We start from the raw sequence: 27,969 nt of genomic DNA, 5'->3' as shown, positions 1-27,969 counted from the left end.
CAAAATAATACAAATCACCCGTTAACAGGCTGCACTTCCGAAAGTTACCGAAAACCGAGATTTCGCGTGAAAGCTGACAACAACCGTTTCACTCGGTCTCACTTCAAAGTCGCTTGGTTGCGCAACACTTTATTCTGGAGATTTTTATTATTGTCGGATATATCTTTATGCAGTAAATTCGCTTGTACGCACGCATTGATTTCATGAAATTCGACACTTTGCTTGCAGTTAAGTAACCTGAACGAAATTCAGAGAACCCGGTTCGCCGTGGCGAACGCGAAGGGGTAGTAGAAACTTTTTTAATCCGACTTTAATTTTGGAGTAGCTGAAAGTATCGCGGTAGCTAAAGGGCGGATGGAGGTGAATAAGAGTAACTTCGGTGCTCGACGGGAAACATTATTTCGCTGTAGACACGATCCCTTGGCGGAACGGGGGAAACAATTATCATTCGCAGCAACAGCAGCAACAGAGTCTGCACGGCTGATGAATCTCGTTACGGTACATCAACGTGTGCCGCGTCGAGGAATCATGATTTCACTGTCTTTCTACCCACATCCGACCTCCGCTCCACGGCCGACAGCTCTATTGTTGCATTATCTTCGGGCACTGACCACGTCGAGATTAAAGTTTTAAAGTTCCATAGAGAAGCCCGAGGAGCAGCCTAGAAAACAGACGAGAGTACGCGTGCTGCATGCGGCATAAGAAGCAGTCGTACAAAGGCGTGAACACCGGGGACCGGATCACGGATTTTTCATTTCGATTCAATCCGGCCGTCTTCCTTCCACGATTGTTTGCTGGCCGGGGAGGAAGTTGCTTTTCATTCCTCGAATATTTCAAGCGACCCAGATATATTTGGAATCCCGCTGACCATCGGTTTCTCAAACCTGAGCAAACTGGCTCGAACGTACATTGAAATTCCTAATCGATTCAGGACTCATAGATTTGTGTGAATTCAATCCTGTCGTTTTTATAAGACGACCCCTGCTAATCAGTTTTAGTGTTCGACCAATCGTACGTGTCGAGAGTATTCTCAATTTGCTCTCGGAGTATGTGGCCATTTGAATATCATGCGTGTAGATCTCAGATGAATATTTATAGATTTACTGCAAAATTGAGTACGTGAGATTCAAAATTGTTGGAAAATTTTCAAAATTGAAGATGTCGATCATTATCATTGTCTCTAATCATTGTCAAATTCATTAAGGTAAGAAATAACATTCAATTTGGTTTCCATTTTTTGCAATCAATGCAGACAATTTTTATTTTGCATAAAGATCCGCAGTCTAGTTATAAGAATATTCGATTTATGTGTATGTATAAAAACGTCGCTGAAAGTTGCTCGCCGAAGGAAAAATTGAACGTGTCCATTTGCGATTTTCAATTGTACTATTCGCTCTCCGAGAGTTTCTCCGCTGGCACTGTCAATACCGTGTACACTGACTAATTTGGCTGTTAAGAGTAACTCGCGATAGTTTGGCTCTCAGATGGACACGCACCTGAAGAGGAGGAACCGATAGACGACGACAAAGAAGACTTTCCGGAGGTTCAGTGTGAAAAGGCAGAGTCCAGCTGGGAAAAAGAGTCTAGTCCTCGGTAAAAGACGCTATAAGAGTGGGATTCTACGCCACTGGCTTAAGTCCTCGTTACATACAGCCCCGGAGTTCATGAAAGTTCCATTGGAACGAAACTCGGCCGGGCTTCCAGCCGGCCGGCTATACGTCGCCTTGCTGTATTTCCGTTCTCCTCGCTTATGCTCTTCTCGTTGTCATCATCGCTCGTCTCCTCGGAAGCCTGGATTCGCAAGCTCGCGCCGCAACTATGGAAACACTGGCTCCGCTCGTCGAGGATCTCCGGGGAGTCGAGAACCTCCGTTCTGCAGATGCTGGGAATACCAAGGTTCATACCCCCTTCATCCCCTCGCGGCAATCCCCCGCCCCTTACCCCCAGTCTCTAGGTATTACTTTATTGAACGTGTCGTATTAAGTCACGTACGAGCCATCGGATACCGTGCCCGGTAAGCGTTCACTCGAAATAATTCCCCCGATGAAATTGGTTCAATTACGGCCGTGTCTCGCTGCAAATATTTAGATCGGGGACCCGCCGGAGCCGAGGTCCTGTCGAACTTCGAATCGCTGACAGCCGGATTCCGGATTTCTACGCTGGTGATATCCCCTCGGAACATCGTCGACTATTTTCCCGGGGAATAACGACGAGGATGTTTTCGCGGTTGGGTTTGAATTTAGCGGAACGTTCAAAACAGTCCAACTAGAACAATGGGAGCTTGATATGTAAAAATAGATGCACGATTTTGTAGAATTTCGTGCTGTCGAGTTAACTAGTTTGGTGATCTACATATTTGAGATTGAATGGAACGCCATCTTCCGGCGGATGATAGTTCAAGGGTTGTTTAATGGAGTACTAGTGGAGCGCAAAGGGCAGGCTCAAGTGTAAATGAATAGGGATTGGCAAGGAGTTGTTAATTGAAAATTGAGTGACGTCGGAGTTCTCCAAGAGAGGCTTTCCGGGAAAAATCTTTCACATTCAATGCGAACAACATTTTGTACGCGGGCTTGTGGAACAACAGCCGGACAGAAATGAAGCGGTATTACACGGGCGGAATTTTGCGAGTCTGTCACAGACCGCGTATTACAATTCCGTCTGCGAGCACTCGGTTTCCCGTTGCCATTGTCTCCGAAGACACAATCGTTGTCCCCTTCCTGTCTGGCAGAGAGAAAGAGAGAGAGAGAGAGAGAGAGAGAGAGAGAGAGAGAGAGTCCGCGAGGAATGCACGCGACAACCGAAATCTTATACAATGGGCTGACGGTGGGCAAAGTGCTGCGTCCATCCGTGGTTTTCCATCGTGTCAGCTGCGACGACCACGTCAGGACTCTAAGCGTCGCGATAAAGCATCCCAGCGAAATCTGAGATTTACGATAATTATCCGGAGGAACGACAAGCGTTTGCGGTTCTATCTTCCGTTTCCGTGATAATCGATCTAACCTACGTCACGCTCGCCGTAGAACACCGTGTCTGGTCTTGTTACGTGACAGAAACGTGGGAGCTAACGTGTCGGCAACCGTTCCACAACCTTATCCGCGAAAGAAGATAAGACCAATGCAGAAATCGAGACGGTTACGAGCAGCACATTATCAACCGAAAGCTCTTCGTATATACGCGAGTCACTCAACGAAAATCCTTCTACAGACACTTCATGATCCTATTCAACTAGTTTATGCGACGCTTCTCTGCAATGTCTATGAGCGTACGTTTTGATGCTGAAGAGGACTATGAAGCAGCCTGGCAACAATTTCAGTAGAGCCAGATTCAAATCATCGCGTACTTAACCAAGTCGTCTTCGTGTTCATGCGAAGCATTACGGATGAAAAATCTGTACTTCATCAAGGTGTTTATGCGGTGCTTTCCACGGCTGCTGTCTTCTACCTACTCAACTGCTTTGTATATTTTGATGTTCGAGATAACGACGTAGTTCGCTGGATACAACTTTAGTACACATCCAGATCATCACGTAGCTATCGTGTAATCAAATCTTCCGTTTATGCGAATCACTTAATTAAAATCCTCTCTTATCTGTTTCACTACTTTGCACGTTTCGATGCTAAAGGTGAAGATAAAGAATCGTTTTCGTTATTACTGCTTCGATATCTTCTTCTTTCTATGTATTCTTTAATTAAAACGTACCTCGTTGTAATCTGTCAATTACAATGATTAATAATGAAGTTGCAAGCTCGCATTTAGCCACTCTTCTTTAGATTGAAGTAGGACATTTTTGCGATTCCTGGTTAGCTGATTTCGGTTTGCGGAGACAGTTATCTGTTTGGACCGTTCCCGGGGCTCTTCCTACGGGAGGGAAGGAGCTTCGACAAATCGTGCAGCCTGCCAGGGGATTAATTACACTTACCACGGAAGGACGATTCGCTAACGAGTTTCCGGCTGGTGCTCGCGACCGATTCGCGCCGGAATTAAACCGACTGCGTCGCCGACGTACGGTCAATTCTGATCCCGGGTAAACGTCGTTGGCTCGAGTTAATCCCTTTCATTAAGATGATCGAGTCAGCTCCGAATCTTCAGCCCCACCGACAGACTCATCACCGAGGGAAAATATTTTCCTCCCCCCGGAAAAATCATAACTTCTCCGCCGCCGAGAAAAATCGTGAACAAAAAATTCGAAGAATAAACGAACAGAGGTAATCTCGCGCGATTCGATGCGTACATAACTTAGCCGAGTTTTGATCAAACTTTAATTCAATTATCTCCTTACGGGGCGGGTCGGGAGAAGGTATTACAAGACGCGTAAAAGGGTATTACAGCCACGTAAAAACGCGTAAAGATCCAGTCTCGTTCGACGATGAGGTTTTTAATCGTTACCGTAAGAAGAACTAACTATGTAATTAGAGGGAAGGGGATTGGAAAAAGTGGTTAATGGTAAAGGAAACGGCGGATCGTTCGAGCAAGAGGTACGGCTGGGTCAAGGCGGTGGAGAAAGAGAGAGAGAGAGAGAGAGAGAGAGAATTTTGTGAGTAAAAGTAACTACTCTTAGATACGTAATAACGAGAAAACGAGAGAGAAAAACGAACTGTTATCGTGGACAGGCACATTGAAGTGACTTGCATGCCCACGGCAAATGAGGTTGTAAAGATAAGATACGCGCGGTTATCTCATAAACAAACAGAATATCTTCACCGGAGCTTTGTTTATTGTTCCAGTGCGCTGAATCTGGATTCTGCGATTTATTTCATTCACTCAGGGGAGGACTTCGCTTCACAGGAAGAAGTAACATGACATTTTTATCGATCAGAGGATCTGAGCGAGAAAGGGGGTTAATAAATTTCTTTTGCATGGGAATAAAACAAATTTCAAGAGCCCGAACGAGCTCGTCTAAGTGGCCAGGCTCGTAAAGCTACGATAATTACTGAAGACAATGGCGGGCAGAGATACCGGTCATAAAGCACATTGCGGCTCAAATAATACCGCTGCAAAGTAGCAATAATAATCCGCCGGTTTATCCCCGAGGAGCTTTAACGAAAACTTACTCCGGCGATATACGTATATCCTCGTGCGACAAAAACAGGCCCTGAAGAACGAGATCCGGCAAGAATGTCTGCGCTCGTTACATAATAAACGAGAGTGCTATGGCCACGGTTTTCGTTCTTGTTCCGCAGCCCGGGTCTTCCGTCCCCTCTCTCTCTCTCTCCCTCCCTCTATTTCAGTCTTCCCGGGGATAATAAAATTCCGCGGGAGCAATTAGCCGTCCTGTGCCCGTAACCGCCGGTTACAGCACGGGAAATATAGATCGGCGCCCTCCGCCCGACTGTGTGCCGACATAGATAATTTTCAAACTTCCTTGTTCGGGCTAATTCGAGTTCTGCTCCTCACTCGTAACACGAAACTATAAATTACTGGAAGAACAAGCCGAGGAACATCGAACCGGGCGCGAGCACCATTATACCGGACGATGGACCTCCACCGCTAATGAAAGGCTGGCTGGAAGGGCTGCGCCGAGGGTAAAAAAGACACCAGACACCGGTGGTAGGAACATCGAAAACGAGACGATTTGTTCGTAATTTTTAAGGAATTAGCGCTCCCCAAACTGGAGGAATCACTTTGTTTCCGGTGGTTCAATTTTGACGTTTCAATCGCGAGACAGCGCTCAATGAATTTTTGCGAACTTACACATATTGGAATCCAGTGAGGAATTGAGAATACAGGAGAAGCTTCTCGATGAAATTTAGCAACTTATTTTCTGGAAGAAGACATAGTCGACATATCGTCTTTATGTTGTAAGAATTAAGATAAAATTCATCTCCGTTTTCCTTCCATATAAAGAATTGATTCCACCTTCGCAATTCTGCTTTCGTGCACTGCATATTTTAAACCAAACACGATTATTCACCCACAGGTCCGAGTAAACGTTTATCAGACGATCCGCCGGGCAGAGCCGAGGACCAAAAGCGGAAATACTGTTTTCCTCGGGCGTCCCCGAGGGAGGCGGCCGAACAAGACGCAGTCTGGTCCGAAAATATTACCATTTTCGCAAAGTAAACGCGACGGGGCCGTTACACGGACGTTGATCCGTCGCATTTAATCCAGATCACGTTCCGAAACGAGCGCATAGTGCAAGGACAGTGCGCTAGCTCGACGGAGGTGAACGTTTCTTGTAATTTCCTGCCGCGAAAGGAAGAATAAAAATCCTGAGGTAAAACAATCGTATCCTGCCGTGCTACCGTTTCCCTCGTGAGAAAAGACAGGGCCCTGTGTGCCGTCCCTATTCGCCAATTATGGCCCATAACCCGCGGAATCGGCGTTGCTCGTTCCGCGAATGCAGTTTCACGACGCGCGGTTGCAACATCGGGCGCAGTAACCGGTGAATAGAGTTATCCGCGGATGAAGAAATCGACATTTAAACAGCGCCCTAAGGCCAGACGAATCCGTTCAACAGGATCTAGGGGAGATCGAGATCGAACCGGCCGCGATTGCGCGAAAATCACGAAACGCCGGACACGTTTCATGTTGATATTCGATCGCGACACTTCCCCCAGCTAATGGACGGATAATCTAGCTCTTTCCGCGGCACATTCATTACCGTTTGGTAATTTAATGATCGGTCGTTTCAATCCTTTACGCGTCTTATTACTGCTTTAATGAATGTGAAATCCCACCGGCCGGCTAATGGCGGTGCGTTAACTATTTAAGAGGTAGATCTACTTTGCACGAAAAGTGATTCTCGCTTTACGATATTTTTTCCTCTCTAAAATAAAAACGCGAACAAGTATAATATTTTAAAAAATTTGTAGGAGATCTCAATGAATCGAAGGTTGCCATTTTCAAAAGCCTGCATCCACCAGTTATTTTTAGCATTTAGTACCTCCGAGTTAAGTGGTTCATTATACTATTCCGAGACAAGCTTCGCAACCCACCTCCACTAATTACCTGGCGGAACCTGGCAAACTCGCGTTACAGAATTGGAAAATAGCCTATAAAACGTCGAAGTAATTTCCGGCTGGGAACGGCCGATCGTTGCGTTTCGGTATCCGATTAGTTTTCATCGAGTCTGTTCAATTATTACACGCGTATTTCCGGGTTGCGTGCGGCTTGGAAAAGAGATTTTTCGCGACGCGATAGATGGTTCGCGCGGACCTCGCCTCCGGCGAATTCGATTCCGTTTCAATCAGTGCTCCGCAGATTCGGCGCGGCTCTGTATCGCCGTCTCTGTTTCGGGTACCTCTGGTTGGCGGTTCGCTCTGGTGCGCCGCGTGTTCCGCCATTTAAAGGGCAGAAACTGCATTAATTTAACAGTCGCTGAAACACGGAGTTCCCAGTGCATTCCTCCGCGGGGCGGCCCCCCTACTTTGCCCCCGTAGAAACGGGCGTTCATAAATTTTCCGGCCGAGATGCCGGGGTTCCGCGTCCCATTAGGTGGCTAAGTCCGTGGTGGAACGATTGGATTATGATCAAACGGCAGAAAGCAATTTCGCGGTGGGCCTGTTCCTCTTAGCTCCGCTGTATTCCGCCACGGGAATGCGGCATAATAATAACAATACGTCTGCGCACAGACACACCGAGCATGCCCCGCGTTTCCAAACGCCACGCCGCGCACACGTCCAATCCGAAATTTATCCGCCCCTACCGTAATCAGCGCTTCGCCAGAAATTAGAAAAATAGGAGACCTCTGCTGAAAATCGGACTAACTCGGTCTAACATTAAGGAACAAGCTATTTCTTTTTTAATTTATTCATTTATACAGGTCGCATTACAAAGCCGAATCTCTATATATATATATACTTAAATATATAATTATAAGTACATTATCATTATTTACATTATTGTGGCAAATATTTGTAGATTTTAGATAATATTCAGGTAGAGACGCATTTAACGATATGATTGTCGATAAGTGGAAACTCACTGATAGATTGATACGTCCAGCCGCGTTAATTATGACGAGGCCATGAACGTAGAAAATGGCAGAAACTAGGGGCTCTTTTTCCGCGGAGTTGGCCAATTACTCGAAGACAGGCTTCAAACGAGGCGGTATCAGGGAGCGGTTCTAAAGACCGACCTATCTAATTGCTCCTGTTAACGTTTATCACTTTGATACGACCGCTATTTACAGGCCGAGCTCATTATCTTGCGGCGCAACCGGCTCTCTCATCCTAAAATAGTCAAGGAAGCCTGGAAGGCGCCTCAAGGCCCCCGCGCGAAAATGATCGTAAAATTGTTATGTAACGCAAGCTGGTGTTCACCCACAGAAGAGAGAGAGAGAGAGAGAGAGAGAGAGAGAGAGAGAGAGAGAGAGGGAGTTCTGTTTTCGTTTACCTGGATTCGGAACGTAAGAGCTAGTCGAAAACTCTTGGTGGATGCAAGGAGCTGTGGGAGCCGACGCACTGTGCGTTCGTCGTCGGTGACATCATTTCCGTGGCAGTAAAACCACAGTAAAATCGGTCGTTTCGTTGCTGCACCGGCCTCAGAATCTACGAAAATACCGAACGCCGGCCGTAGTGCCAGGTAAATTTATTGGCAGCCGTGTTTACGATCCAGCAGAGTTTGACGGGCCTGCGCGACCGAGACGCGAAACTTCGATCATGCGAATGGCCCTTGTTCGTCGCGAATTAATTCTGCTCGAATAAATTACCGCTTGAATAATTTCTCTTAACATCGTGAGAAATGATGTTTCAACTTCGGACAGCTAAATCCGAGAACAAAATTTTAAATGCTTGCAAAAATTCTGGAATACTATTAGGTTGTTGCAATTGAAATGACCGTTTTTCACATTTCAGACTTCCCGCCTTTGTAGTTTAGTTTTTCCACGACAGATGGGGTTGAAGTTGTACAATTTGAAAAGTACATATCCCGTACATGAATTTTCGTGTATAAGATTATTAATATTGTATAGTATACATGATTCAAAATCGATTTTCGTTCACCATGGAAAGAAGGAAATTCATATAATTTACTTGTACGAGTTCAAACTTGGACATACTGCGTCTGAAGCAGCGAAAAACATAAATGCCGCTTTCGGTGAAGGTATAGCAAGTGATCGGACCATAAGGCGTTGGTTTGAAAAGTTTCGTTCCGGAGATACAAATCTGGGAAATGAGCCTGGTGGTCATAAGCCAGCAGCTATTAAACATTTAGATTTAAAACAGACAGTTGAAAGGGATTCACGCGAAATTATAATTGCTGATAAATACTGTCAGGAAATTGATATAATGGACGAAAAACTGCGTATTGAACAGTCGGCATTAGTCAATAGACGTGGTGTAATATTGCTTCACGATAATGCTCGGCCACATATTACGAAAGAAACAGTAAAAAAATTAGCAGAGTTGAAGTGTGAAGTTCTTCCTCACCCTCATTATTTGCCTGACCTGTCACCTACTGATTACCATTTTTTCATGTAGATGGCTTTTTGAATGGAAAAATATTCAAAGAAGAACGTGCTGTAAAAACTGAATTTGATGAATTGATTGCCTCACGTTTATTAGATTTCTACCAGAAAGGCATTGAGGCACTTGTATCACGAGGGAAGAAGTACATCGACATCGATGGAAATCATTTCAATTAATGGAATATGAATAAAGCTGGTAAAAAATAAAAGTTTATGTTAAAGATTCAAAACGGTCATTTCATTTGCAACAACCTAATCGTTTTGCAGAGGCATAAAAAATATTGTATAACTACAATGGACAAGCGAAGAAGTAGATGGAAATATAATTAAGATTATAGACGACCGTAACGTCTCCAAGGCCGGAGATAATTCATTTTGAAGCACTGCGGACAGTTAGTCAGCCGCAGTTACACGTGGACTTGCAGGAAGTGATTTAAGATAATGTGAAATTGAAATTTGTAAGATTACTTATGATTAATTCTGCTGTATAATGATCTTAGTGCACACGAGGATCAAGATTTATAGCGTTTGGACGCCACTAGCAGTCAATTTGCGTAAACCGGTAGACAGGCTATATTTCGCAGAATTGACAGCCGAATTTCGGGCAGGGTAAACGACGCTAATGAAGCCCGACAAGGTCCCAAGTTGGAAGACGGCGTGCTTAAGTCATCGAGGAAGTTTCAGCCCGTCAGAATTTTCCCGCGGGAAAATCGCGCGAAGCGCCGCGCCGCCGTTGCGAAACGGTAGTCATAACGTCACGAGTCTGCAAACTGGTTAAGCCGGCAGATAAGATATCGAGGTACGCGCAGATTTTATCGTGGCGCTCTCTCTCTTAGCATATAGATCGAAGCAATACGACGGGGAAGTGGCAACAGGCGTCGCTCGTGGAACCCTAAACGTGACAGGATACTTTTTCCGCGTAGCTGTCTCATAAAACTTTCCAGAAACGAACCGCGTCTGAAGATCGAGTTTAGATTGCCGAAGTATCACGACGCGGGGGTGATGCGTCGCTCCGACGGAAACTTTCACGACGGAAACCCGTCGAAACACCTCGTCGACGATCCACGATGCGACTCTGCTGTCATCCTCTCATTTATTCATCTTCGGATATCGCATCAAATTAACCCTATTCCCTCCTTCGTATCAGTCTCACACGAATCAATTGAACAGAGAATGTAATTTGATATAATTTTATATTTTGTTTTATGGGCGAGCGTCATTCATGAACACTCGCCGTCGTTCGAGGAAACGACGGTTTGCTGTAACACGCTGATATTGTATAATCTTCAATAACACAGGAACTATGGTACGTACGCTCTGTATATGTAGTGGGTGTGAAATTAAACTTGCTACAGATCAGAGATTAGTATCGCCGTGTTCAAGGTGATCTTTACGTCGTAACAGTACCTCGTCAGCGTTGCTGAGTGCCTTTTCCCATCGGTGTGACTCTCGACCGTGCACTTACTACAAAGTACTATGTTTGTTTTAAAAATACACTTGTCTGTCAATAACGAGGATGTTGTTGAATGAAATTGTGGAAATTATCTGTTTGGTCATAATTACTGTAATTATTCGTACTCGGTGAAAACCGGGTGTAGATTGTTTGGTTTCGAAGAAAAGCATTCCCGTTTTACAAGAGAGTTAGAAAGGTGGGAGGACCCAGCGAGTAGGGAATTAACATAAGTTTCCCATTAAGCAACGTATCGGCCGGCAACGTCGCCTATCGGATCTTCTTCAAGGCCTGCTCATAAAAGACGACGCTTGCCGAGCTGAATGCAACGTGAATGCGGCCGATTGTATCGCGGCCTTGGACCGTCGAGGATCGCGGAGCACCGTTCAGAACGGCTAAGAACCGTTGAGGACACCCAAGGACCACGAACGAGTTCTATCTTCCAACCGTATTCTATTTGTCGAGGCTGTTCCGCGACGCGTGTCCTCTTCTCTGCCGAATGCTGCCATTATCGCGCCTGACGCTGCACTGTTACGAATTTTGCAGCGTTGGCTTGTCGGGGAATCTTTTAAACTGAATGTTGATGGAAAACTTCAGACTAGAATTTATTTTCAAGATTGGACCCCCACCCCCGGATGGATGCTGATCATGAACGTTGATCATGGATGTTGATCTTGGATGTTCATCTTCGACGTTTATCATGGATGTTGATGAAAAGTTGTAGATGAAAATTTATTTTCCAGATTGGTCCGGATGAATGTTGATCATGGACGTTGATAATGGATGTTGATCTTGGACGTTTATCATGGATGGTGATGAAAACCTGTAGATGAAAATTTATTTTCCAGATTGGTCCGGATGAATGTTGATCATGGACGTTGATCTTGGACGTTTATCATGGATGTTGATGAAAACCTGTAGATGAAAATTTATTTTCCATATTGGTCCGGATGAATGTTGATCATGGATGTTGATCAAAGCCTTCAGATGAAAATTTACTTTTAAGATTGAACCAGATGGATGTTGATCTTAGATGTTTATCATGGATGTTGATCTTGGATGTTGATCAAAACCTTCAGATGAAGATTTACTTTTAAGATTAGACCAGATGGATGTTGATCGTGGATGTTGATCAAAACCTTGAGACGAAAATTGACTTTCAAGATTGGACTTTTCTGTAGAAGAAATAATGGAGATGATGATCGCATGAAACAAATAATGACGACGATGTTCGCATGAAATATCCAATCTGAAGCCGCAAATATCAAGCCAAGAATCAACGTTCGGACATGCACACAAGAAATAAAGCCGAGCGTGAATAAAAATAAGAACGTGTGAACCTAACGGCTGCGTGACACGGCCGAGGCCTGTTAGGGCAAACGGAGCAGTCCGATAGAGGAAATCTCGAGCAGCCTAGGATTTCCGTGGGAGGTAAGGTTCCAATAAAAATGCAAATTCCTCGGCAGCCCGCGAACCAGCTGGCACCGGCTCGCGAACGGTCCTGTTTATACTCGTCAGGAGAGAAAGTCGAAAGGAGTAGGCACAACGGTGGGACGAGGTAGACAAGGATTTACGCAGGTATGCCGCCGAGAGAGACCGGTCCGCCGTTACATCATCGTCGCCTCGATGGTATTTGCCATCGTGGACCATCTAGAGAAACAGACAAAGGGAGAAGGGAGAGAAGCATCGAGATATCGAAACCGTTCTTGACATCGAGACCGGGGGTCTCCTAGTTTTTATTCGCCGCGAGGAGCTCACCAGTCGCAACTCTACCGAAATGCAGTAAGAACACGCGATTTGCATTCTCGGCTCGTTTATTCTGGGATTTACTTCTTCTTCCAGGTTGCCGTTCCATCATCGGTAATCGAATTCAGTTCGTTTAAAATTCATGCTTCCCAGTCAGCCGTGTAGAGCCCCGCTGCAAAAATTGCTGCTCGTTCTTCTTCGAGCCACCGAAGTCTTCATTTAGACGACGACTCTGCCTTGGCCGGCTTAAACGATGCGGTTCCCACTGTGCAGTTTTAAATGTATCTTTCGATTCGGGCACACCCAGCGAACTCGTTTAACTTTCTGTTTAAAAGGGTCCGGCCATTTGATCTCGTCGAAGTTGTTGGCTTGCTCGATGCGCCTTTTCGCGAGGCTCCACGGCTCTTACTAGCGGCTGATCGAATAAAATTAACACAATACACGCTTCTCGTTAATGTATTTTCGATTATCAACGAAGCGAAAAATAACTTCTATGTGATTTTTTATGAAAATGTGGTGATCAATTAACTTACTAGTCGTCGATGGTAAAAATTGACCATAATATCTTATTTTTACAATAAAATCAAGAAACTTGAAATTTGTAGACAGTAGACATTGCTAAAAATCGGACATTTCATATGCAACAACCTAATAGTTCTGATTTATAACCTCGACGCGCCGGATGCGAGGAGGAAGAAGGACAAACATCGAAAGAGTATCGAGTAAAATAATTCCCGAGACAGAAAACGAGATAAAAATTGCACGATCGGTGAAGAAGAGAGAGAGAAAAACAGTGACCGCAGAAGAGTAACAATGGTCCACACAGGAGCGGGTTCAAGTCGTGCGGAGCCGAGGACGCGTAACAAGTGCGGTAATAAGTCACCTGTATCGCGTGCGCTTGAAAAGTCCGCCTGGCGCGACCACAGACGGCCGGACAATTAGACCGTGAAACGTTCCTCTTTTTGGTGCGCTTCTTCCCGATAAAAGCCAGCAATTAATGTCCACTGGACAAGCATCGATTTTCCGTTTGCCGGACGAGTCGTCCGCATCGTCGAGCGACCACCGGACGGCTGATTTACAATCTCACGAATTTCCGCTCCGAAACGATGCCCATCCACGGGAGGACGCGTCACGGTTTCTCTCGTTAGAAGGTGAACTTCGGCTCGATGTTCTCTCTCTCTCTCTCTATCTCTCTCTTTCTCTGTTTCCCATCTTTCTCTAGTCCGCTTCGGACTTCGCGCGATAAGTGACTCACGCACGCTAGCCACGTCAGCTTAATTGATGATTATGTCTCGACCGGTCGATCGGTTCACGTGGGAGCTCCGGGGTCGTTCCTCCTCGTTTCGGTGTTTACGGAGAAATTTATCGGCGGAAAAATATCGCGCGAATGGGCCGCCGAACGCTCCTCCTAATTTGGCGTCCTAGACCACTGGCTATTTTCGGAGGGTTTCGATAGGGGACACCTTCGATAGTTTCGAAATGTCTCCTACAGCAGAGTAGGGCAATAATCAATATTTAAAAATGACTAATAGTCTTTTTGAATGTCAGTCATAGCAAAATAGTCATTAGTCAAAACGTTTTGATTAGTTAGTGATAGCTAAATGGCAAATAGTTAGTCACAGATCTAAGTAATCGTTAGCTATTGCGTATTAGTGAATTAGTAGTTGATGATCAGTTATCAATCTTTAGTCATCAGTCACTATTGTGCGATTAACATACATTAATATTATTAATTAGTTATCACTAACTGATCAAAAAGTTTTGACTAATTTTGCTATGACTAACATTCAAAAAGTCATTTTTAAATATTAGTTGATTATTGCCCTACTCTGTCCTACAGTGTCTCTCGGTATTGGAGGTTGTCTTCATCGATACCAGAATATACTGTATAGTTGTGCTCGACCCTCAAAAGCTGCTACGAAAATACACATTTACTGAATCCTTAAAAGCTCTGACGCGAAACGTCGCTTTTTGAAATGTTTCTTTACTCGCCGTGCTTACAGCACCGCTGTCAATTTTCATACCGCGAATAAACATGCGAATCAATATCGTTACGAGTTGTTCTATTTCCTGCGCAACAAATATGTACTTACAAGAGGGTTTTACTCTCGTTCACATAATTTACATGGCGATTTTCAGATTCGTTCCACATATTGGTTAATTAATAAATACCTAAAACGGCATTCCGGAGGATCAACTTCTGAGAGAATAGTTAACGTACGCGACATAGCACTGTTACAGGTCGACTACTACTACGCGTCGAGTACTATTACACGTCGACTGCTATTAGATTGCCAATTATTTCCTCCCGGCTATCTCGTAAAATATCCAACAATAATATTCACTGCGTGGGTTTAAGTGGTCACTGGGTCGGCGTTGATAACGATCTCCTCACAAAGGGAATGAGAGTGAAAGAGATAATTACCGGTCATCTAGAAACACGTAGCACAGAATTTATAGTCTTGCCGAGCACTCAACTTTGACACGACAATGACGATCTCATAGGTCTGGTATCTGTTCTATCCGCGGTGCTCAATAAAGAATATAGATCCTAGTGGTTCGACCTGGTATGTGCAACAATATGCTTGACAGAGGAATGCAGTCGCGACACGCTGCCACCAGAACCTCGTGATCAATCGACACCGGAGAGTTGAAAAAGTCCCATTGAAGTAGTTCGAACGTGAGTGGGATTAATCCCGATAAGAAAGAGCCCGCCGCGCGCTGCTGATCAAAGTCGAAAAATCATCGATCGCCGAACCAACGAACTTTATCGTAGGCATCTCTTTCACGAAACGTTTTCAACAATGTCAGAATTTCGATGATAGTATACAGATTACGTGATAGCGACCCACGCTATAATATCACAGGCTTCTTTTGATTTTCCGCGTGGTTCGATTATTATTCGACTGTTCCGGAGACCGGAACGTTGCTTTTATCCGGATCGATCGGCCGATGCGCGGCCCCGGGAACTTTCCCCCGGTAAAAGTTACTTCTCCGATAATCGCGTCGCGGGATATGGTAATTTCTAATGAACAGGATTTTAATTAAACGTCCGATGAACTCGGCCGAAGTTCGTCGCGGCGCGGCACGGCGGCCGTGTCTTATTCTCGAGTCTTTTAACCGGGCGAGTGAATTAGCGACAATGGCCCCAACTATTTTCGCCTCCGTTATGCGTGCTTCTGCTCCCGTGGGACCGGCTCGACGGGCTCGTCTCACTTTCCGAAATGAGTCGAGGAATAATCGAGCGACGCCTCCTCGCGGAACGATATTTTGCGCGAGCTATCGTTCGTGCTCGATCGAAAAGAAACCCGCGACGGAACTTTGCGATTTCATTGCTTCAATCAATTTGAATTCAATTAACACATTACCGGCCGATGATTATTGCATAATTATGGCTAAACATTTTTTAATGGAACCTTCAATAGCAACGGCAATTTCCATTGCGAACTAAGTGTGGATTTATAGTGGAGCTGCGAGCATCGATGATAGCGGCGCGGTGAAAAGAAACCAGCATTCGTGACAACATTTCGACACATACTAATGAAAAAGTACATATGTATTTTCTTTGTTTCTCTTTTTTTTCACCGCACAGCTCACCTCGCTGCTCCACTATAAGTCCACCCTAACAAGTCACCCTCGATAACGTCATCTAATAGTTTCATTTAAGATTGCAATAGTAAAAGAAAAGTTTTATGCTTTTTTTGGTACAGCACAATTATTGAAAATCTTATTAATAGGCTTAGATAGGTGAAGCGTTAAAGCTGCTTTCGGGAAACATTATGCGAGTTTCTGGTCGTTCGACAGCGTCGGAGAGAGGAGAATGACGGAGGCGAAATAAAATCGACACCGTATGGAGAAACTCGGGGAAGTGAGACTCTGCAAGAATCTCCGTTCCACCCCCTCGCGCCATAATCCTACGATTTTGCCTGACGTGAACCATGGGAATCTTCCGATGAGACTAATTTCCCCAAGGAAATTCCCGGGGATTGGGAAAATCAGTGGCCCAATCGATTCGGCGCAGTTCACCGGAGAGAAATTATTCATTCTCGATAAAGAGCAAAGTCGTTTGACACGCCGGCACCTGTGGAGCCGATCGAACCGAGTGAACGCGCGTCTCTCCTCTCTCTCTCTCTCTCTCTCTCTCTCTCTCTCTCTCTCTGCGGCTTTCCACGCGTTCTTGCATTATCGTTTCATAGATTCGATGCTCCCGATATAATTATGTAAATAGTGGCGTTTGCAAATGGGAAACGAGACTGATCGCTTCCGATGGGAGAAACTTTTATGGTTCTCTCCGGAGAGATCCTTTGCGTTGGTCGAAGGTCCCCGAGGTCCTTCGAGGAAGTTTCAGGATGTCCGTGGTCCGCAAAGATATTCTTAGGAGACTCGAGGATAGAGAAGACGGATAGAGGAACGTCTAATGCTCCCATAGGTCCTTCGAGTTGCTCCGAGGAAAATCTTTAGGGATTTCCGAGGGTCACCGAGATTCTGAAACGTCTGAGTTTGTGTGTGGGGTCCCAAAAGAATTATTAGTGATGAAGAACAGAAATAAAAATATCATATCATCGTCCGCTATACTTATAATCGTTCGCAATTTTGCGGGACATAGCCCTGCAGCGAGTCGGCGACAGAAAATGGAATTCGTGGCGGGCCGAGACCGCAGCGTACAAACGAGGGAACAATGAAATTTCAAACATCCATCCCCGAGGGAGGCGGACGAATCCACGAAACTCTAAATTGCCGACAACGTTCTTGGTCGTTGGAAAGTAGCAGTCTAGGCCGGTCTCCACGGCATAAGAACACTCATAAACCGCGGCTTGTTTGTCTGAGCGCTTATGAAAGGGAATTAAAAGGGCCTCTCCTCTTCGGATCTAAACTCGGAAATAAGAATTCCCTCGGCATTCGCAAAGAGGGTAGCGACCTCGCGTCTCGTCGAACCCTCCGGGTGTACCTTTCAAATGGAAAATGCTTCTATCAGCACCGAATCGCTGTTAATCGGTTTGCAGTACACAGTTTATCGAATCTTAATCACAATCCGTTTCACAGTGGCGCTCGGTCGATTTAGGCGGTCGCATGGCCGCAGATATCGGATGCGCGACAAAGCTGCGGATCTCGCGCGCGCGACCTTTCATCCGTAATTGCGTTCATTAACGCCGGTTCTCGGCCGATAATGAGCTCAAATAGACGCAATACACCGTGGAAACGCGGTCACCGTTAATTGGCCACGGCTTGGTCTAGCCGCGGCCACTAAGCCGGGGCCGTCCGTCATCTTTCAAGAATGTTAATCACCGTGGGGCATCGATATGATCCGTGTGACTCCGGCAAACTCCGTGTGACTTCGTTTTCTAGCTGACTGCCGATTGGAGGAAAGAAGGAAGTCGATCGCGACGCTGGAATTCCGGACGATCGACAGGCCTCAGTCAGCGAGAACGCTCGGGGAGTTTTAATGAAGCACCGAGCGCAAATTACTTAAAAGTTTTCTCGCTCGACGTGCTGATTCTACTGTCTTACTGAGACTAAGTAGCTAGAAATTTCAATTTCTTATTAGTATCAAGCTCGCGATGGGAGAGCTACGTTCTTTAATGTCTGCTGATGTTTTTATCTCGTTTCATTGATCCACTTTTCTTCGAACGCATAAAAATTATTCGCTCGTGTTCGATATTTAGTAGAACGTCAAGCGGCGATAACGGCGAGAAATTACATCGCAATAAAACGAAGAGCAAACGAGTTTCGCGAAGAGGAATCGCGAGGATAAGATACGCGAACGGAAACGAACAAAAAGCCGCCCAGACGAGGCACTCGTAAAGCTGTCAATCTTCGAGCGGGAAATCCGGGGGCGTCTGGGATTACAGAAAAATCGAGCGCTTGAATAAAGATTGAAGAGCAGAGCGGGAGGATTCCAGGGGAAATATAAAATCCCGGAAGTTCGGCAACTATTCCGCTTACATCGAACCTATCCCCGGAACTTCTTGCCGGAAGTTTCGAGAAGGTGCATCGGCGAATCGTTCGTTCTCGCGAGTTTCCACGGTGAAAAATACCGTTTTCCCGGGGAAAAACCCAGGGTGCACGGCAATCAGCGAAGCTCGGGGTATGTATTTAGTTCATTGTGATGCGGATCCCAGAAGCCGTGAGGAACAGCAAGAACATCGTTGGATGACGATTTAATTAAAAATTATTATTAAAAATATTGAGACACTGTCAGCTTGAAGACAAGTCAGGATGTGTTTTCTTCAATGTTGAAGAAAGAATACTAATTGCGCGCGAGATAATACGCCGAGCAAAGCTGACTGAACGAAATTGACTCGACTGCTAACAGCGTTGAATTCGATGGAAATCCGGTCGCTGCCACGGCAGTAAAAGAAGGGCGCGATCGTAAGTAATGGCGGGCTGCTTGATTGAAATTTTTATCGTCCCCCCTTTCGCTTTCAATCGGTTTCTCCTTCGAGGATCGATACCACTCTCCACGGACTCCTTCTCTGTTGAAGCGCGTAAGACACCGAAAAACTCGAGGTTTAATGTTTGTACAGAGACGGATTATAGTGGGGCATCTGCATGACAAAGTGTCTGAGGAACGTTGCTTGGTAAGTGGATTGCGTCGAGCCTCGTCCGAGCCTCGAGGACTCTATTTACCATTTTTCATCCTGTCGCGGGCACCGCATCCTTGAAAATAAACGTCTCGAAGCATCGACGCGAACGTCACGGTCAGAGGACTTTAATTGGTCCAATGGCGATCGATGCTGTTTCGCGACCTTGCCGTCCTTGGGGAAAGGGAAACCGCGGTTTCTTTGTTTTGTGTAGGGTGCTCACGAGTATTGACAGTCGTATTTCATTAGCGAAGATGCTGAGGAATGGTTATTGAAGTCGAAGTACCGCAACGATCAAACGAAGTACGTATTGTGGATAATGAATTCTTTATCCGGGTGAAGGATTTGTTTCAGTTGAGTTTAAACCTTGTTCAATTTTGTTCATTTCATTTTGTAAAATCGCCCCTTAAGATAGCAATTAAATATATCCGAGCACCCTGTGCACGTAAAACACTGATGGCAATGAGCTTCCCGATTGCTTCGAAGAATAGGCTCGTAAAAAAGAATACGAAGAACGGCGTGCTCTAGCCAGAAGTATCCGAGCACTTGTTCGGTTGAAAAGAATCTATTTTAAAGTAGTTCAAGCACGCGGCTTTCAATGGGAAAACATTATAGTGAAGAAGACTAGTAAGTTTTATTTGTTTTTGTGTACAATTTTCAGTGGAGTGGATACTAGTTAATTATATCGTTGAAGATCGAACGAGGAGAGAATTGAACGATCATAAATTTTAATCGGCCGAAAGAAACGGTGGCAGCACACGATTTAAAATGCACTCTGCATCCTATGCAACATCGAGCCATCTGCCATTCCCCCTGTGCTGCCTGGCAAAGGGTCGCGAGTTTAAAAAAGGCATCAATATACAATGCACCGTGGCGAGAAGTGGCAGTAGGTCAAGCCGATGCCAACTTTTTTCATTTCCCCGTAGCGACAGCCTAATTTCGCGGCACCTGTCAAAGGCTCAGCCATTCGATGACCCTCGCTTAGAGCTCGGGAAAAAACACGACACAATAGCATCGGGCGGCCTAGTTGAACGGGACACAAGCCTCTCCCCTCTTTCTCTTTCGCCCTCTCTCTCTCTCTCTGTGTCATCGAATTTCGGGGTGCCATAAGAACGACTAGATTGCCCGATCCAAATGGCGACGAGTGTCTTCTCGCGATCCGGGCGCGCACGTGATTTAAATTGTAAATCCGTCGAAATGTAAAACCGTGGAGATAGTTCGTTGGAAAGGGAGACGAAGAGAGGAGGAGAGAGAGAGAGAGAGAGAGAGAGAGAGAGAGAGAGAGAGAGAGAGAAAGATGAGGATGCAACAGGCTCCGTAGGCGTATTCACGGTGCATCTGCACCAGCCGCTGCACTTTTCGATGCACGTGCGCGCTCGTACACGGACCGCACACTTCTCCGTGCCAGCAACACGCGACGAGAGATTTGCAACATTGTCTGCCACAGTCAGACAACGTCTCTTGGCCGTTCGAGCGTGTAATCGACCGGCCTAAACGTCCCCTTGTGCACGCGCCGCTTCACCGTGTACGTGTGCTCTTCTATGTGTGGATGCAACTGCACCGAGAGGGATGCACACACTCCGCCATCCCGCTTTGTCTCCTAACCCGACTCTCTGTATTACCCGTTCCCGTGAAAAATGCGCGAGCCGGATGATGCACTTTGCGGCGAGTGGCCCACGCGATCTGCAATTTACGCACCCTCCAACACCCCCTGGAGAATCGGGGGTGCAGCTCGATCTTTTGACTCTTGACGGCGCGACTGGAAGCTCTGTTGCGTTAGATCATATTACGAGGGCAAGTCAAACATTAACTACGGTTTCGACATAACTCTTCTGACGTTGTGCACACTGACAAAGTGTGGGCATTAGGCAAAATGCATTGATGAGGAGGGAGATTACGTAGAAAAATGATGTGCATAGTGAAACTCTAACTTCATGTAAGTAAATTGTGGAATGAAATGTGTAGATAATTTTTCACTTACCCTCATACATTGGGTCCAGTAATTAATTCCTTGCTGTATTTTTCTATTTGGTGTACAAATTAATAATCGACCAAAACCACGAACTTTGCAGATACAAGCTTTGCGAGGTGTTTCATTTTTGTTGCGTTCACCAGCACGCGCGCCATAACTGCCTGAGCTCGGTGTTTACCGAGCGTCGTAAACCAGTAGCATATGGTTCGTTTCTACGACGGCTGCCTGATGCAGCAAATTCGGCAGAAGTTTATCTGTTTACTGTCTACGGGGCTCAAGGATCAGGTCCCTGGTCTGCCCTGCGTCAAAATTCCGAGGCGGACCGATTCTGTTCAGGATCACCGTTCAACACTCGAGGTTCCTCAAGAGGTTCAAAGGTCGAGGGACTTTAAAAACGCTACCGTTCACACACACACACCAGATCGACAACGTTTCAACGATGTAGGTCCTCTCGAGAACCATAGGCGAGCACGAAACAAGGCTCAAGAGCGCTCCACGCTTCGGGAATTCACTTGATCAGACGTTTCCCCGTTTCCAACAGGCCACGGGAATTAATCCGAATTACAAACGGGACAATTTCGTAGCTTTTTTCCAACCGTTGCCATTCCCGGTCCCGTTGAACAATTGTTTACCGGGCCAGCGGACGGCATAACAGAGTGTAAATGGCTACCGATAAAACAATTCGGATCGACGGCTCCCGGCTGTCATAGAGAATTAACACCAATTAACACTGATACTTCGGCGCGAGCCCGTCTGTCCAAACGTCGATGTTTATAATCAACGGATCGTTAAACATTTTATCGGCCTGTCATCGGGATCGCGGAACGAGTGGCGATCTAATTGCGCTAATTGCACCAACCCAATTCAAGGTGCTCTCCCGTTCAAACGCTTCGGAAAATCAGAAACAATTTATCGCGCACTCTCTTACGGCTTTGATACACAAAATTATAAATCGTCGCTTTCTAAAAGTCGATCTCTGAAAAAGATGAATGGAGATACGTGAAAAAATCTTTCACCAGAAGCTGCGCAGCTCTGACAAGTACTTCTGTACCAAATTTGATTTCTTCACAATATTAGTTTCTCGAAACACAAGTGTCGGAAAACAACAGTTCAAGAACAGCTAAAAATTCATAACTGCCACAATTATATGAATTGCCGAACGAAATTTTCCGTGAATACACCTCAAAGAAAGTTCTACTGAGCAAAAATATTGTCGTCGGAATTTATGTATCACCCCTCAGGTGTGTCTGATGCTCTTTCCAAGACGTCTCGAGAGACGCGAAACGCTTCGCGTGGGTGGAAAGCTCGTTTCCGCGTGAAAATCGCGGGCGACAAAGCCTCGTCGCGGCTCGTTTCGACGGTTTCGAGGAGTCTAGCGCGTTCGTCGTACGGGTTATCGCTCGGAGCAAAAGATCCGGGAGCAAAACCCTACAACGTCGCCTTGTTCTCGGTTTCTCGGGCAGCGGGCGAGACAATACCGGTAGTGTTCAATGCGAAAGTTTCACGATATTCCCGCGCCTCCTTCCCGCATCGACCCTTCACGGAGAACCCTCTTCCACTCAACCGACTCCGCTAACGAAGACCAGAAACTCCTGGAACTAACCTTATTTGTATGGTAAACGCGTGTGAGCCGGACGAACACGTAATGAATGCGCGAGTCTGTATGGGAAATGAATGAAGTCATTCTCGCCATAGCGTAGGCGCGCGTGCTCGCGAGCGCGACACCGAACAAGAGTCACCCAGAACAGAGCAAAAGGAAAGCTCTCTCGGCGATAGCGAGAGGTGAAACCTCGCGGTGGTAAGCTCCGTGAAAAAAATCCGCGAACGGAAAGCAAATAGCAACATGAAGATGTTGGATTGCTTACATCGTAAGTAGGACTTGCAATCCCGCAAAGTGGGATCCCGCAATCCAACTGGATCCCGCGACATTTTTCGGTACCGCGGTTCTTAAACGGGTGATGCGTAATCCCGGAAATTTTGCGGGACTATGTGTGTAATCAAAATTGCGATGAATTGTGTCGATGTTGCATTGATACCAACTATTAACCTACAAGTGCAAAGGCTGGACGAGCATTTTCCAGGGTACCTTAAGTCTCTGCTTTCTACGATCATATTTTCAAAGTTCTGCAAATAAGTTCATATTATATTGGGAGTACAAATAAGTCTCCGCTAGTAGGATTTTCAAAATCCTACTTGAAGATGTTTATCTCATAAAGTAAAATTTGTTTCTTCATTAAACATATATTGGATTGACCCCGCGGGATTGAAATAAACTCCGTAAGGGTGGAAACATGCTGGAGACATAGAGTGCAAAACCTGTATCGTACGCGGCTGCAGAAAATTCACGGTTCGCCCTTTTAGCGTTCATTGCGCGCACTTATCGAAGATGTTCGTGCGTCGATCGTTTAAGTGTCACGAGAAATTGATCGCGAGAAACGTCGGCAAAAATTCCGCGTCGTTCCGTGGAACGGTTTCCCACCGTTTCCAGGATAGAGTCATTATTTCCCTGGCAATGAAAGAAGTCGAAAGGGTTTAAAAGGCTTTCCCAGGCAGCCCGGGGCTTTTTATAATATAAAATTACAAGCTTTCGCCGTACCATTCAGCCATAAGGGGTCGGCGAACGAGTTCAATTACACGCGCGGCGAACCGGCAGCAGAACGAATAGCGCGCGGTTTCCCTCCGGTTCCGTTGAAACGACGTCGTTAGAAACGCCGTCGGCCAATCGCGACGGACTTCCGACGGTGTTGTAAAACACGGTTGATGGAACGTCCCCGGTCAGCGATACGTTCGACGATATCCAACGGCCGAGAGGATGCCCGCGGGAACAAGATCGACACTTTTAATGAACAGATTGCGAGAGAACAATGCTGCTGTTCGCAGCCTATTACATGGTATCTCCTGCGATAACGCGGGTCCAAATGAACGGGCGGGTTCTGCCGAACATTTGCACGATTCTCGGAGAATTCATTATTTTATCCTCAATTCATAAATATGGCCAACGAATTCAATTCGATTCATAAATGAAATTGGTAAATTCAAAGAACTCGCAGCGCACGATCTGTGTACGTGCATTGCTCCCGGCACACAGTGGTCCAAATCAAGAAATTCAGTGACTTTTGGCTCAAAAACGAACTTTCTCGTATTGATATCTAATCAATGAACATTGCTTGGAGTCTTTGGAATGAGTCTTTGACTTTCTGTCTGCATTCAGTTTAAACAGAACCATTCCAGCTGCCATAGTGAGACCTGTCACAGCTTCTTGTTAATAATTTGTAGTGTTTTAATTTACTTTATGAACTAAACTTAAGTTGTATTAGTGTTTTTATTGTGTGTGAATTAAATTTTAGTTATATTATTTAGTGTTTGTTGTACTATTTTGGACTATTTCATTTTGCATCCATATAACAGTTAATTTTAATTTGTGAAGTTGAAACATTAATAATTAAATAACAGAAAAGGCAGGCTTTGAAATGAATGGACTATAAAAAATAATGGAATGAAGACTGACAAAGTATAAACAAATATTATTTTTTTTATATTTCATGTTATATATATTCGTTGTATGCTATTATGGCTATATTACAAAACCGTTATTGTTATCACATTTTTATCACGAAAGATCTACAAAAAAATGTTATTAAATTATTATATATTATATACGATATTACAAATATTATAATTTATTATAAAAAATATCTTTTGACACAGTCATGAGGTGTTTTTACCTTCTTGGTACTGTTTTTATGCGTCGATGAAAAAAAGATTCCACACATTTACATTTTACCCATTCTATAAAACATTGCATGTGTGCAACATAAATATAAAACAGACACTTAGAAAGAAAAAATGGTTTGGAATATCAATGAAAATTAATTCAAAAATATTATTTAACAAATGAAAAATTCGTCTATAATTCAAATTGACTATTTTTTCAATGAATTTTAGTGCTAATTTCATTCGGATATCTCTTATGGTTCAAAAGTTATAACAAAAAGTCACTAAATTTCTCGATTTGGACCACTGTGCGGCAACCCGCAGTCGCGCTCGCGCTCTGAAGGCAACAGAGATCCGCAGAAGCGAGCAACCGTACTTTATGCCTCGTAAAAGGAGTCAAACTGACATCTTAATTTCCTCCGGGACGCGTCTGCCTAAACCAGCCCGGTTACTTTGTAGGAAAACTGACCGTCAGTTGTTCGGGACATGTTTATAAGATCGCCGGAGGGGTTTGGCGTCGGTTGTGCCCGGAATAGAAGTATTTATATAAATTTCGTTAACGAGGCCGGTGTAGCGCGGTGTCGGTGCTTCTCGGGGCATCCCGATTGTCGCGGCGCCACGCTAGATTTGAGTAATCTGGCACGTAACAAATTTCGGCTCTGTTCGAGACGCGCGTAGAATGAAAGGGAAATGGCACCGGTCCAATTCTCATTGATATTTTCATATCCCGTGTCTCGCTCCCCGCCGCCCCGTAAATAATCCCCGCGACTTCTCGCGAAATTCCACGGGCCGGATGCGGGCCGCCGTTAATCAATCTATCGCGGTTAACCTGATTTTTAAACGCGAGCCAATTTGTCCGCGCCGCTTGTAGTCCCCGTTCTACCGACAAATGCGTCGGTGAATTTCCAAAAATTGGAGTTGTTTGCTGGTTGATCCGACTCCGCTCGAGATGATCGAATTTCACTGAGCTCGCGGTGTCGTTCGCGCTAAACGAGCGAACGTATCGCGGGCCGTGGTATCGGCAATAATGTAACACGCCGACGGGAGTTATCTCTGCATTGTCGGAGGTGAAGAAGCGTGCGCGTTAAAGCAATTTGTCAGAGAAAGTGGAATTAATGGGGACCGTGTCGCTTCCGAGCTCGTTATCTCGAACGGCGCGGCGGACGCGCGCCTAGTTTCTGACCCGCGTGACACTGATCAACCGTTTCCCGATGAAATGTCGAAACTGACGATAACAGCGACGATTAGTCATTACCGAAGAATCTTGAGAGTCCGTCAGAACATTAAAAATCCGCTGCGATGAAAATCGAGAATGGAGATAACAACGTGGACATCGAGCACGAAAGCGGCGCGTAGAAGCTTCGAATGTTCGGCTGGCTTAACAGCCGCAGGATCTCGATCCGCGATTTCCCCTGTCGATAGCGAACACATCGGTCGAATCGTACGCGTTACCGTACCGGAATATCGAGCAACGAGCCGTCGATAAGCCCGGCGGCGAACGTTTTTCGCGGCGCAGTCGCGTCTCGAAAAACCCGAAAAAATTCGAGGGGAAGAGGCGTCGAGCACAGGCCGATGCCCCGTTGTGCACGCTGCATAATGACTCGATTGTAAATCCACGGGCGAGCTCGCGTTGCATCATTCATGCGAGCCGAGGGCGAGAACGCCATATTTGGCTCCGTCTCATCCAAGCCGTTCTCTCTTGCTCCGTCTTTCTCTTTCACTCTTGCTTCGCCGCGGGGAGGGCTATTTGTTCATTAATCTTATAACGCAACTCCTGCCGCATGAATTACCAATGGCCGGCACTCTCCCTTCTCTCACACACTCGCTCTCGCGCGCGCGCCTGCGACCAGTCGAACGAAAAACCGTTCCGGGGGAGCGTGAAATATTGCGCGGACGACCGCCAGGCTTCGTGCGTCTCGCAGGGACCACCGGAAGATAGTCCTACAGGGAGCCCAGGCCTACCAGGAGGACTCAGGATTAGGAAATTTATTGCACGATCCTGCTGAGGAATCGACGTCCACGGATAAGAGGGTCGATCGCCCTTGAACGGAATTGCTCGGTGTCGAACGAACGTTTTCATACCCCGCGAACTCTTGCGATGTTGGGAGGTGTAGTGTACGTCGTCAGTTAATAAAGTACGAATTACAGTACTTATTGGTGATTAAGCACAAAATCAAATACAAAGTCGTATATATTTCAATTGTTTTAATATAAGATATGGCCCCCTTGGCATGTATAATATCTTCAACACGTTCAGGCATAGAATCAGTAAGATTTTTGCATTTTCTTAATATTTCTTCGTCTCGAAACAATATCTGAATTACAGCCTTTGTCAGCTTCGTTTTTGTCGTACAGCCAACTTTACCAAGTCTGGGTTTCGCAATAGCCCACAGATTTTCAATGGGGTTTACATCTGGCGAATTTTCTGGCCAATCTAGACAAGTTATATTTTGCTAGTTTTTTTTTGGCGTTATATTCATTTTCCGCAATTGTATACTAACAGGTCAGCTAAAATGGCCGCTATCATTGACATAGTCATGTTGCCAACTTTCAAAAACGAACAAGGCACTAAAAATATTGGTGTGTTCACATTAATTGGCACACTACCTGTCCAACGATCCTACTGGAGGTATAGTCGGTATTTTTATAAGCATTGTGTTTCACTGTAAACGAGGTTCGTGAACCTCGTTCGATCTACCATCTCGAAAATTGCAAGAGAACAACAGGAAGCAAGCGCGAAAGTGCCAAGAAACATTTTGCATGTTAAAAATAAACGTACGACCCGGTATTTTAACGTCCTCTCTTCCACGACTATTTTCCAGCAAGAAGGACCAAGGAACGGATGCAGTAACTACGCAGGATGGTTCCAGGCAGCGATGCAGCGTCGTGCATCGTGACACAAGGTTTCTTCGTGATAGAAACTGTTGCAGACAGACGCGTTTCCGTATTCATCCACCGAATCTACTTTCGGACGACATGAACAGCGACTGACCCAGTTCGCTTGTCGCGGAAGAAAAACACGTGGATATGACATTTATTAAAAATTCAACCGAGTGGCCACTTGGCACGCTTTGCCAAGTCGAGAGTCGCAGCGTCGCGT

At 45.6% G+C, this 27,969-nt stretch overlaps 1 protein-coding gene and 1 long non-coding RNA gene across 5 annotated transcripts in view; both read right to left on the bottom strand.

Moving 5' to 3' along the window:
* LOC143212017 (Krueppel-like factor 6) overlaps positions 1-27,969 on the bottom strand; it is a 378,041-nt gene that overhangs the window by 200,427 nt on the left and 149,645 nt on the right. The window lies entirely within an intron of this gene.
* Positions 1-27,969, bottom strand: part of LOC143212018 (uncharacterized) — a 118,224-nt gene that overhangs the window by 25,018 nt on the left and 65,237 nt on the right. The window contains exon 3 of one of the 2 annotated variants that reach the window (XR_013009592.1): positions 2-27,969. This exon is cut by the window's right edge and continues 13,183 nt beyond it. The exons of the other annotated variant lie outside the window; for it this stretch is intronic. This is a non-coding gene — a long non-coding RNA (uncharacterized LOC143212018). Of the gene's footprint in view, position 1 lies in introns of those variants that run through there. 2 annotated transcript variants of the gene reach the window in all.

Source organism: Lasioglossum baleicum, chromosome 9, assembly GCF_051020765.1.
Source record: "Lasioglossum baleicum chromosome 9, iyLasBale1, whole genome shotgun sequence".
Classification (NCBI taxonomy): domain Eukaryota; kingdom Metazoa; phylum Arthropoda; class Insecta; order Hymenoptera; family Halictidae; genus Lasioglossum; species Lasioglossum baleicum.
This window is presented reverse-complemented; position numbering and strand designations above follow the sequence as displayed.